The 13,314-nt window shown below is 35.4% G+C and overlaps 1 protein-coding gene across 6 annotated transcripts in view; it reads right to left on the bottom strand.

Moving 5' to 3' along the window:
* SCAF11 (SR-related CTD associated factor 11) overlaps positions 1 to 13,314 on the bottom strand; it is a 76,259-nt gene that overhangs the window by 60,974 nt on the left and 1,971 nt on the right. For 4 of the 6 annotated variants that reach the window (XM_047740210.1, XM_047740205.1, XM_047740208.1 and 1 more), the window contains exon 2: positions 12,638 to 12,763. The exons of the other annotated variants lie outside the window; for them this stretch is intronic. The gene's annotated coding sequence lies outside the window, so the exon portion shown is untranslated. The remainder of the gene's footprint in view (positions 1 to 12,637; positions 12,764 to 13,314) is intronic. 6 annotated transcript variants of the gene reach the window in all.

The raw sequence follows: 13,314 nt of genomic DNA, 5'->3' as shown, positions 1-13,314 counted from the left end.
CAATCTGAGCAAGAGAAAAAATATTGAAAAAAATATTAGCGCCTCAGGTACCTGGGACAACACCAAAACCCTAACATTCATGTCAAGAGCCCAAGGAGAAAAAAATGAGTTCAATGCAGAAAAAAGGAAGATGAAGAGAAATAATGGCCAGAAACTCCCAAATTTGATGGAAGATATAAACCTCCAAATTCGAGAGGCTCACAAACCCCAAAAAGGATAATGAAATCCATGCCTAAACACACCATAGTTGGGTTTGTGAAGATGGAAGAGCAACAGAAATAATAAATACCTGGATAAATATAATTAACTACCCTCCTCTTGAATTCTTTAAAACATATCTGACAATGAAAAGCAAATATTACAACACTTTATTTTATTTATTTTTTTTTACGACACTTTCTAGTAAGATTTCCTGTTGATGTAGATGTACACAAGACAACTGCAACATAAAGGGTAAAGGGACCGACATGCATGATAAGGTTTCTATATTTCATTTGAAGTGATAAAATATTGATTCTAAGGAAACTGTGAAAATATAAATGTATGTATTATAATCCTTAGAGCAATCACTAAAAAAATGATATGTAGGCAAAAACACAATAAACTAAAATGGAATACTAAAAAACATTCATATATCCAAAAGAAAGAGATTACATAAGAACAAAGAGGGAACCAAAAAAATAAAATGGAGGCGCCTGGGTGGCTCAGTCAGTTGGGCATCTGACTCTTGATTTCAGCTCACGTTATGATCTCAGGGTGGTGAGATCAAGCCCCTCACCAAGGGCATGGAGCCTGCTTAAGATTCTCTCCTTCTCCCTCTGCTCCCTACCCCCTTGCACATGCATGTGCTCTCTCTCTTTCTCTCTCTCTAAAAAATAAAATAGTAGAACTAAATCCAAATATATCCATAGTTACAAATGTGATATGCAGGGTAAGCATAACTGCAAAGTATTTACATCAGAAAAGGTCTCAAATAAACTTCTATGTTAAAAAAACTTAAAAAAGAAAAAGATATACAAAGCAGGCAGAAGGAAAGAATTAGCAGAAATCAATGAAATCGAAAACAGAAAAATCAATGAAACCAAAAGCCTATTCTTTGAAAGGAAAAATCAATAAAAATCCTCTAGCAAACAGCACAATAGACCTAGTACTGTTTAAAGAAATTAAATCTGCAGTCTTCCAAAAAAAAAAAAAGAAAAAGAAAAAAAAGGAAATCTCCAGGCCCAGATAATTTCCCTGGTGAATTTTAAGAAATAACAACAGTTCAACACAATCTCCTCCAGAAAATGGAAGATAAGTACTTCCCAATTCATTTTATGAGTCCAGCATTATCCTGATAGTAAAACCAGACAAAGATGGTAAAAGAAAAGAACAAACTGACATACTAGATTTAACAAAAAATAAACTATGGTACCCTCAGCCATGCAATGAAATACCACTCAGTCTTAAAAAAAAAGGAATGGACTAGCACTTCACTCACCAACTTGAATGAATCTTAAAGGCAATATACTCAAAGAAGCCACTGTCAAAAGGTTACATACTACACAACTGCATTTATATGACATTCTCAAAAGGTCAAAACTGTAATGACAAAGAATTCTTTGATTAGTTGTCACTTGGGTTTGAGTAGGGTTTAACTACAAAGATAGTGTGAAGGAGCTTTTAGGAGGTAATGGAACCATTCTGAATCCTGACTCGTGATGGTAATAAAAACCTACATGTGTATTAAAATTCAAAGAACAACAAAACCAAAAAAGGTCAATTTTTTGAAAATGTTTTATAAGTAAAGACTATCATTGTCACTGATGAGCTTGAGAGGAGGTATCTAATTTTTCTATTTCTGGTTCCTGTATTTCTGTCAAAGGTCATGTATTCTAAAGGCTGTGGAGAAACAGAGATTAAAAGCAACAGGCACAACCTCACAATTCCATCAAATTCTAAGGCAGTATTACGGATCAGTTCCAAGACCCTAATAATGGTATGGAGCTGACGAGTTTTTCACTACTTGGGGGAAGACAAGCATTACAGTTGACTTCCAACTGGGTGTTCCAGTTGGTGATCCATTTTTTTTAAGACTATTTATTTATTAATTTAGAGTGTGTGCACTCGAGCAAAGCAGGGGGAGGAGCAGAGAAGGAGGTAGAGGATGGAGGGAAGAATCTCGAGCAGACTCCACATAGAGCACAGAGCCTAACCCAGGGCTCAATTCCACAACTCTGAGAGATCATGACCTAAGCTGATACCAAGAGTCGGACGCTCAACTGACTGAGCCATGGAGGCGCCTGTGGGTTACACTCTAATGTGACAGGTGTCCACTCTATGAAAAGAATATATCTATGAAGCAATACTTTCTTTTAAAAAAGAAAATTGAGTGTCTTCTATGTGCCTGGCTACTTTTCCTCATGAAAAGGTTGATAAGAAAATCATAGGAAAAGCTTCCACTATTTCTCCAAATGAAAAACATTATAAAGCAGTATCATGTTATATATCTTCCAATAATTTCAATACATATTTATGCAATTCTTCTCTAATAACCCCACCACCCCTGCTTAAGGTATGGCGGACGGAAGAGAGAGGAGGAACTGAATGTGCAATCTTCACCTGTCTTCAAGATTCTCATCTCCATTTTCTCATCCCTATTTACTAAAACAAGATGACATAACTAATCAAATGGTTAAAGGCAAACCTAACACTCTGACTTTTTTGGTTTCTTTCCATCAACAATGCCTCAATGCCTATTACAGGTCCCTTGAAGGGAAGAGTTATAAATGTGGAAAAGCAGAATTTACATTGAGAAGATTAAGTGTTATGCCTACTATGGACAAAGAACAAAAGAACAGTGCGGTGGTAGAGACTCATCTCACAACCAAACTTCCCAGGAGGACTAGCTATAGGGGAGCCCTTGGGATCAACAGCACCATACCCTCTTATGTGGCAAGAAGAAGAAAAGTCGTCCTGAATGGAAGTATGGGAAGTAAAGGAACTGTTATCTTTTCATCTTTTTTTTTTCTAATCCAAAACAGAAAAACTATCAATTATATCTTTAACTTAACCTTTGTTCTACCTTAGAAAGATGCCCAACCTGAAATGGCAATCCTTGCCTACCCACCTCCCCAAAACATACATAGCACAGAAAACACTTGCAAATAAACAAATCCTAAGAATCAAAGAGGAGTTAATGACAATAAATGACCACATACAAATGTTTGTTACAGTGGAATGGAAATGGATTTCACATGTAACAGGGAAAAAAAGGACAATGTTCAAAACACTGTTTCTGAAATACTTTATTTAAACAAGATTTTAAAAACCTTAATTACAGAGTTTCAATTTCAGAAATTAGTCTCTTTTCTGCAAAGATGTGAAAGGTCACTCTTTGGTTCCTCAAGAAATGTCATTCTCTAATCCTTTGTAAATTGATACAAATTGCTTAGTGAAACTAGTACTGAAAAGAAAAAAGCAATTGTTTTGTGTAGTGAGCAGGATATTCACACTCTCTCCACTCCAGTTCTGCCTATAATCTGAATTTCTTAAACTCATCTAGGCAGTTGTCTCAGATAAGTACCGTTTTATGTTACCTAAGTATATAATCAATGTATTCTCAAATGAATATTTCATACATAACTTAAAAAAGAGACATTTCATCTTACTTCTATAAAACATTACTATTCTAATCTGAAAATATGTTATCACTTACTATGAAAACTCACTTAAAAAATGAAAAAGAAAGAACACTCTTCTACATTAACATCAGGCATGGGCAGATAACTGGGATTCTTTCCTAACTGTAATCTTATTATAACTGTTCCAAATGCCCCAAGAGCTGGACTTTCAGGTATGCATTCCACACTATTTCTAGATATTACTTTCTGACATTTCCTAAATGATCTCATTTAACTTTTATAGTATTTTGTGAAAACTTCTCCATCCTATATACAATGAAATTAAGTAAATCGTCTAAGGTCACAAAGCCAGTTCTAAGTATCAGGATTGGAACTCAACTAGCCCTTTGTTAAAAGGGCTTAAAAGAAAACAGGTATTAATCTGGGTAACTATATATTAAAGGAAATTAATGGAAAGCCAGAGATTCTCAGGAGAGAATTAATGGCTATAAAAAAACTGAGAAACAAATGGAAATTTTAGAACTGAAAAATACAGTATCTGAAGTAAGATCTCAGCAGATTGAAAACACAGAGGAATGAGTCAGTAAATATGAGGATGTATCAAAAGAATTGATCTAATTTGAAGAACAGAGAAGTGAAAGACTGAAAGAAAATGAAGAGTCTCTGGGTCCTATGGACAATATCCAAAGTTCTATTTATGTCATCTGAGTTTCAGAAAAATAAGAGAAAGAGATTAGTACATTTAAAAAAAAAAAAAAGAAAAGAAAAAAGCAAACAAAAAGAAATGTTGAAGAAATAATTTCCAAAACCTTCCCAAATTTAAAAATTCACAAATTCTGGGAGATAACGAATAGGATTAACTCAAAGGATAAACATGTCTAAAAAATCATAATCAACCACAAAAAAGCAAAGGGGAAGGAAAAAAAATCTTTAAAATAGAGAAACACAACATGCAGATGAAATTAATGATTCAAATTACTGCAAACTTCTCATCAGAAACAACAGGATCTACGAAGGGAGGACACCTTCAGTGCTAAAGAAAATTAACTCTTAACCCAGAATTTTGTATCTGGTAAAGAAATCCATCAGAAATGAAAGTGGATGGGGCGCCAGGGTGGCTCAACGGGTTGAAGCATCTGCCTTCGGCTCAGGTCATGATCCCGGGGTCCTGGGATCAAGCCCCGCATTGGGTTCTCTGCTTGGCAGGTAGCCTGCTTCCTCCTCTCTCTGCCTGCCTCTCTGCCTACCTGTGATCTCTGTCTGTCAAATAAATAAATAAAATCTTAAAAAAAAAAAAAAAGAAATGAAAGTGGAAAAGGCATTTTCAATGAAGAAAAACAAAAGAGATATGGACTATGGTGAGTGCTGTGAAATGTGTAAGCCTGATGATTCATAGACCTGTACCTTTGGGGAAAATAATACATTATATGTTAATAAAATTAATATAATAAAAAAAGAAAAACTAAGAGAATTTATCATCAGCAAGCCTACCTTAAAAGATATGCTAAAGGAAGTTCTCCAAGCTGAGGGGAGAAATGGTAACAAGAAACTTGAAATTCCATTAACAAAGAAGAAAAATAGTCAATAGCCACATACAGATAAGAGACTAATTTTCTCCAAAAATTCTTTAAAAAGCATGATTATTGCAAACAAAAGTTACATTATTGTCTAGTGGGGTTTTCACTCCATATACATGTAATACATGCAACAACTTTAACATAAAGGTCACTGGAGGAGTTGTTAGGCTTCTACAATTGTAAATATTAACTCTAAATAGATTGTTAATATTTCAGTATATATATAATTCCCAGAGCAGCACTGTCCAATAAAAATATAATGTGAGCCACATATAATTTTATATTTTTAGTAGTCATATTTAAGATAAAATCAATCTAGTATATTTTATTAACCCAAAATGTCCAAATATTAACCAGTAAAAAACTTATTAAATGAAACACTTTATATTCTTTTTGTGGTAGTAAACTAGTCTTTGAGATCTGTGTGTATTTTCCATTTATAGCATATCTCAAATCAAGCTAGACACATTTCTAGTTGTCAAAAGTAAACCTAAGGCAACCACAAAGACATAAATCAAAGAGATATAGTAAAAAAGTCAACAGATAAATTTAAAGTAGAGTATCCAATATATTCACTTAATTGAAAAAAGAGCAGGAAATGGGAAATAAATTAGTATATCATATCAATAATTACATATAAATAACAAACATACTAACTGAGAGATTGTCAGATTAGATTTTACACAAATTATCTACTGTCTACAAGAAACTCGATTAAAAAAAAACCTTTTATTTGAGTCTAGTTGACACACAATGTTACATTAGTTTCAGGTATACAACACAATGATTCAACTTCTTTATATGTTACGCTACACTCCCCACAAGTGTAGCTACCATCTGTTCCCATACAATGCTCTTACAATATTAAGACTATAGTCTAGATGCTGTGCCTTTTTTCCTGTGATTTATTCATTACGTAACTGGAAGCCTGTATTTCCTGCTCCCCTTTATCCATTTTGCGCAGCTTCCCACCCTCCCCTTCCCTCTGGCAACTATCAGTTTGTTCTCTGTATTTATAGGTCTGGTTTTGTTTTTTAAGAAATTCACTTTAAATATAAAGACACAGGTTAAAATGAAAGTACAGAAAAAGATACGCCATGCAAACAGTAATCAAAGAAGCTGGAGTGGCTATAGTAATATAAAATATATTTTTGGGCGCCTGGGTGGCTCAGTGGGTTAAGCCGCTGCCTTCGGCTCAGGTCATGATCTCGGAGTCCAGGGATCAAGTCCCGCATCGGGCTCTCTGCTCAGCAGGGAGCCTGCTTCCTCCTGTCTCTCTGCCTGCCTCTCTGCCTGCTTGTGATCTCTCGCTGTCAAATAAATAAATAAATAAAATCTTAAAAAAAAATATATATGTATATATATTTTTTTAACTTCTTTTAAAGGCTTGATTGGATTTGTGTCTCCTTCACTTAGTTTTAACTACTCCTGTAGCAGTTTTGAAGCAATAAAGCTATTTTCCATTTCACACATCTCCCTCATACTACTCATAATGATGTCTAAGAAACTGAACACGTACAACAGTTCCTAAAGAAATATGGCCTTAGTGCATTTAAGCTGTCCTATCTGAAGGCTCTTCTATGATAAGGTTTTCAGGTGAATGACAGCTTACAAATTTTGTAAGTTATTAATATTTATTCCCTATTAGAACAATAATTTAAAGAAACAATTTTCTTGACAGGCCATCTAGGCATACAAAATAGTATTACAAGTATATTTACGTTAACAGATCATTTATCATTTGTAAGCTGTTTCACTGATCCCAGAGAATTTTCAAAGCAGTAATGCTGTGGCTGCTCTCTTGAATATTTGTTTCTGTTTTCATTTACTTTAAGAAGCTAAACTACTAAAATGGCCAGGGTATTGAGCCTGGCTTGGAATACAAAGACAGATTAGGATACTAAAACCCTCCCTGCTGCAAAAACTAGAGCTAGAGAAGTAGCATACAAAAGATGAACAAGATAGCATATGCTAAGTGCCAAATGTGAACTACAAGCATTTTTCAGGACTAATTTAGTCAGAAAGAATTCACTTAGTACAGCAATAGGAGATAAGGGTAAAGACATAATTATGGGCCAGAATGTAAAGGGACTTAAAGTTTAAGTCCAAGGTAGGACCTTAAATTGTGTTTTGTAAAAAGTAGGAAATCACTAAGGAAAAGAACACCTTGATCCCATTTAACTAATTTGACATGTTTAAACTGGGTGTTTTGAAATAATGTAGCAGCAGAAAGTGGAGAAAGAGAGGAAAGTATAGGAAACTAATTAGGAAAAAAATGGAGGAACACTGGGGAGCAAATTAAGAAGGCCTGATTAGGACTAAGCCCCTTAAGGGCAAAGGCCATGTTTCATCCCAGATCTACTAGACACAGATATTAACAAACTTATAGCAGAAGATTATGTAAGGGAAATGCCTACTTTATATCAGGCCATAAACTGACATGCCTTTGCACATTTAATCCTCAAGATCTCATACTACAGAACATTTTAAAAATTAAAACACCACTAATATTGTACACTAGTAATACTGCATTAAAAAGGTTTGAAAGTTGCTAAACACAGTTAACTTAAAGGTATGAAACAAAAGGGATTGGAGTTAGCTGCTATTACCACTGGACTCAGGTAAGTGTTCCTTAAAAATTAAAATAGGTGAGGATACCAATGAAAGGTGACAATCACTATCTGGGACAACTAGAATGCAAAGCTAGGTCTGACTGACTCCAAAGAACCAATTTTTACTTTACTGTCAAAATTTTATTAGAAATACTCTACTGAAAAAAAAAAAAAAAAAGACTCTACTGAAAGTACATCTGAGAACTCTTGGGTAAATGGGAAAATAAGGAGGAAGATTAGTATTATCACTAACAGAGATGTCAGAGTCTCAAGAGGATTTGAATTTTAAAAGTTGAGAACCTATTTGATCATAATTTTCACAAGTTTTGGTGTGATAATCTTTTATAAAAACAAATGAATATAATCTTTAAGAAAACATGTCTGTATGTTGGTATTTGGCCTGGAGGTGTTGGAACCCAAGTTAACACCAGGTGTCCATATGAGGGATATGAGGTATCCCAGAGTGAGGTACTGGAACTCAAGCAGAACACTGAGATCCTCAATATGAGGTATCCAAGGGACCTAGGACGAGGAATGCCTCCTGGCACAAATCATCAGAGCCTTAAGAAGAGTGAAAATGTTATGCAACATGGGGGATGAATTTGGCTACACCCTGGTGATTGATCATAAGTGAACACACTAAGGATACTGGGTCAGGTTTCTCCTTCTGAGAGAAGGGAGTTATAAATTTGAGAAGGGAGAAAATGAAAACAAACATTGGAAAACAAACACTGAAACTGGAAAAATTAGTACCAGCTCATGGTTTTTTATGTATACAGAAATAAAAATAGCACCCAAATCTTGGTTCTCTAAATACCTTTCTCCACTAGAAGAAATCCCTCCTCGAGAAATGGCTGATTCCAGGGTCACAGCAGGGAAAGTATGTGCAAGGTGACCCTAGAACAGTTTCTTGTGTCAAACATTAAGGAAGCACTCAAAGCAAGTCAAAAGACACAGAAACCAGCTTGAAGGGGCTTTCATTGGTCAAAGCTGGGACAATTTGAGAATAAATAGCAAATCTGATAAAGAATGGGCTATTTATAAAGTATCAAAATACTTCCCCACAAAATGCTTGTTAGTTACTAAAAAGAAAAATAAACTTTAGTGAAGAAGCTTGAGAGACTTCACCTTAATCAAGTGATCAAAGCATACATCATCAATAACAGCACAGACAGAAATGGTATGCCACCCAATAGGATGAAATGAGAACACAGCATCATTACTGAGACACTCCTAAGGGAAAAAAATGCACAATTTGAACCCAACCATGAGGAAATACCAGGCAAATCTAAATTGAGAGACATTTAACAAAACTAACCTGCAATCTTTTAAAGTGCCAAGGTTATACAAAAAAGAAAAGACTGAGGGATTGTTCTAGGTAGAAGTGTAAAAAGACATTACAGTTAAATGCAACACAAATCCAAACTGGATCCTCTTGTTAACAAATGAAATTACTGTGGAAACTGGAAAACCTGTATGAGGTCTGAGAGATAAAGTGTAGTAATACACCAATGTTAATTTCCTGATTTTTACATATTTATATAAAACAAAGTTCTTATCCTTGTTTGGGGTGATGAGAAGGCATCTGCAACTTACTCCCAAATGGCTCAGGGTTTGAAAAAACTTCTCTGTACTTGTATTTGGGACTTAAGCAGGATTGTGTCTGCAACTTACTCTCAAGTGGTTCAGGGGAAAAAGTCCTTTGTATTGTACTTAGAATTTTCTGAAAGTTTAAAATTGTTTAAAAAAAAAAAAAGACTGTCTACAATATTCATTTATAGCACCTAAAATGAACATATAAGCAGAATATTACTCCTTCCAAATGAAGAATATGTGTTTCCACCTCTTCTTATAAGACTCTACTTTATTATTTATGGGATTCTTAATGATTTTTTATCTATATCTGCACCGTAACGGCTATTCCTTCCCTCGGCTGCACTGGCCATATTTCAAAAGCTCAACAGCCACATTAGCTGTAGCCAAGATACACATTTCAATCATCACAGTAAAGTCTACTACTAGATATAGGACTGACACAGAGTTTGAGAGACCAACTGATACAACAAATAACTAAAGGCCCAAGAGTCAGATGGACTTGAGTATCTATTTCTTAACAAGTTCCCTGACACTTAGCAAGTCATTTAACTTCTCTAGAGCCTCAGACTCCTTTCTGTAAAATGGATTAATACACCCAACACTGCAAGGCTGCTGAAAAGGTCAAATGAAAATTCATGTAAAATGTATAAAACAGAGCGGTTGGCAAATAACAAATGTCTGACAAACATTAGGTCTCTTCTATAATGTGGACAGATAATTTCTTAATCTTTGATCTCAGTTTTTTTTACTAGTTAAGTAATTACAGGAACATCAATTTGAAAATAAGCAGCTTACTATCTAGTTTATTCAAAATGCCAATAAGCTCCTTGTTAAATTCAACTAAAAAGTCTTTTTGCTCTTGGGGCATCTAGGTCGCTCAGTCAGTTAAGCATCCTGACTCTTGATTTTGGCTCAGGTGGTGATCTCAGGGCGGAGATCGAGGCCCTTGTTGGGCTCTGTGCTGGGCATGGAGCCTGCTTAAAACTCTCCCTCCCTCTCCCCCTCTTTCTGTGTCTCTAAAAAAGAAAAATCTTGGGAGGCCTGGGTGGCTCAGTCGGTCAAGCATCTGCCTTTGGCTCAGGTCATAATCCTAGGGTCTTAGGATGGAGTCCTGAGCTGGGCTCCCAGCTCAGCGGGGAGCCTGCTTCTCCCTCTCCTCCCCACTTGTGCTGCCACGCTCTCTCTCTCTCCCTCAAATAAATAAATAAAACTTAAGAAAAAAATCTTAAACTTTTACATTACTCAACTCTCATCAACACCTGACCCTACTGATTACTCTTCCCTTAAAATACTCTATTCTTTTGGTTTCTGTTAATACCACACTCAACTCATACTTCTCTGACCTTCACAGTATTCTTTGGGAGCTTACATTCCTCCAGCATACTTTTTTTTTTTTTAATGTTAGAGGCCACTGTGATTCCATTCAAGTTATATTCCCTCCCTTAGGCAATTCCATCTGTAGTTTCGACTATCTATATCAGTGACTCCAGTATTGTATTTTCAGCTCACACCTCTTCTCTGAAATTTAGAACCATATTATGTAATTTCCATCTGAAAGTTCCAGAGATACCTTAAATGCAATATGCCAGAATCAAAAGCACCTTGGACCTTATGTGGTATCACCATCAACCCAGCTGTTTCCCTGAGTTGATGGTTGAAATTTCTATGTCCCGCACTTTCCACCCATCAACAGAGGCCTGGTGATCTTAAATCCACTTAAATTCATTTTTGCCCACCTCCACAATTCTCATCCTAATTCAAGCTATCCTCCATCTCTTCTGTACTACTACTGCAAGAGTGCTAATCTCCCTATACCCACTCTTGCTGCTTCTCCTCCCATTTGATACCCACTACCACAATCATAATTCTACTTCCTGGAACTACCAAAAATAAGTCCAATTTGGCTTCTAAACAACATTTTAGACAGTAAGACAGTTATACCACTTTACCCTTAGCTAAGTATCCTTAGTTCCATTTATATCCTGACAGATCAGTTTTAAGATCACATTCGATCATACTCTCCTCTGAAAATTTCCCCTGAACTGAATATAAACCATGGTTACAAGTAATTTAGAGTTCATGCAAAAGACAAACTTGCATAGTTTAAAGTTTTGAACCACAATGACTATTTTTAATGTTTCCATCTGAAAGCAGGTTGACCTATTAAATATTAAATATAAGCATCTACTACATATCAGGTACTGTTCAGGTATTTGGGGACAAAACAATGACCCAAACTGACAAACCCTGTTCTCACAGAAATTCATGAAAGTGAAAGAGAAATACAATAAACTTAAGATAGGAATTTATACAGTATGTTAGAAAGTGATTAACACTATGGAGAAAATCTGGCTTACAAAGTGATAGGAAATGTGGGAGCAAGGTCTGCTATTTTATACAGAGTAGTCAGAGAAAACTTTAGTAGCAGAGTAGAAGTTGGTGGAACAGAGTGAGGTAATCAAGTCAGAGAGGAAGAAGAGACTCAAAACACACAGAGCCTGGTAAACCACAGACTTGGATTTTTACTATGGCTGAGAAGGGAAGCCATTTGAGAAGAGAAGTGACAAGGTTTGACAAACTTCATCAAGATCACACTGGCAGCTGAGTGTTAAAGACCATATACTAAGCAAAGGTCATCGTGAGACTTTTTAGGAAACTATTTTGTAAGTAAGAGATGATGGTATTGTTTTTACATTTTATAGTAAAACTGTATATGCCTAAGCACCAGAATTAACAAAGCCACAGATTTTAAAAAAGACAATAATGAAAATGCAAAGATGAGTCTTGGGAATATTAAGAGAATGCCAGGTATTTTAACTCTGAGCTCTACTCAGTACTATTACCAGTTAGTAAAATTCAAATGCAAGATAAGGTGCAAAGTTACTAATTTATTCTTTGGACAAAGGGTTTAACTAAGAATTTAGGTTTTAACCTTCTTTATTTCACTGGGCAAAGTAAGTCAGGATCCAGTGTACATCACTAAAAGGCAAGGGTAAATGATGGCAGACCTTGCTAAAGGGAAGCTACAATGAAAATTATTCTAAGGCTGACTCTTTTTATTACGTCTACATCTGCCACTCTCTGGTTAGGTTTCACAACTGTCTCTCACAGGTGTACCTAAAAAGTTCAGTATTAAATTGATGAGTAGTAAATACTTCTCCTACTATTAAAACATGCTACTGATGGTGAATCAACAACATCAGGCAACTGAACTATTGTTTCCTCTTACCTCTAATCAACAGCACAGCTTTTCAGGAAAATTGCCTAAGCACAGGCTAGGGCCAAAAAAATAATGGGGAAGCTGGGTGACCCCTGAAGAGTTTCAATCTTAACTCATGGACCCCAGTACCACCACCTGAAGACATACCAAAAAAATCACTCTTAAAATTTTTTCATTACACATTTGAGGCAGGCAGTATATTTATGAACAATTTTTCTATTTTCCTCTACAGTTGTATTCCCCCTTGACATACTGAAGAATGTTTTTAGAATGTGAGTACACTAGGCATAAGCAAACATCCAAATCTTACCCTACCAAAATCTTAAAATGTACTCAAAATCTTTTTTATTTTGATGTACTCAAATTCTCAGGCAAAAAGGTCACCATCTGAACGTAAAACTGAATTTTTATTAATATACTTGCAGGCACCAAAAAATATCACAATGCAAAACTGCAGCTACAGCAAGAATAACTAATTTTTAAAAAATTATAAATTCAGATTATCTTTGAGTACAAAACAAAAGAAATCCAAAGACAATTTCAAAATTTCATCTGCCCAATAATTTAAAGCAAAAAAAATAAGAATCCCAAACTTTTTTACTGCAGCTCTTAACCAATAGCAAAAAAGTGAGACGATTAAGCCAACTGCCAAAGAAACAAGAAAGAGAAAGCAATGGCCTAAAGAT

This window comes from Lutra lutra, chromosome 8 (assembly GCF_902655055.1).
Source record: "Lutra lutra chromosome 8, mLutLut1.2, whole genome shotgun sequence".
Classification (NCBI taxonomy): Eukaryota; Metazoa; Chordata; class Mammalia; order Carnivora; family Mustelidae; genus Lutra; species Lutra lutra.
This window is presented reverse-complemented; position numbering and strand designations above follow the sequence as displayed.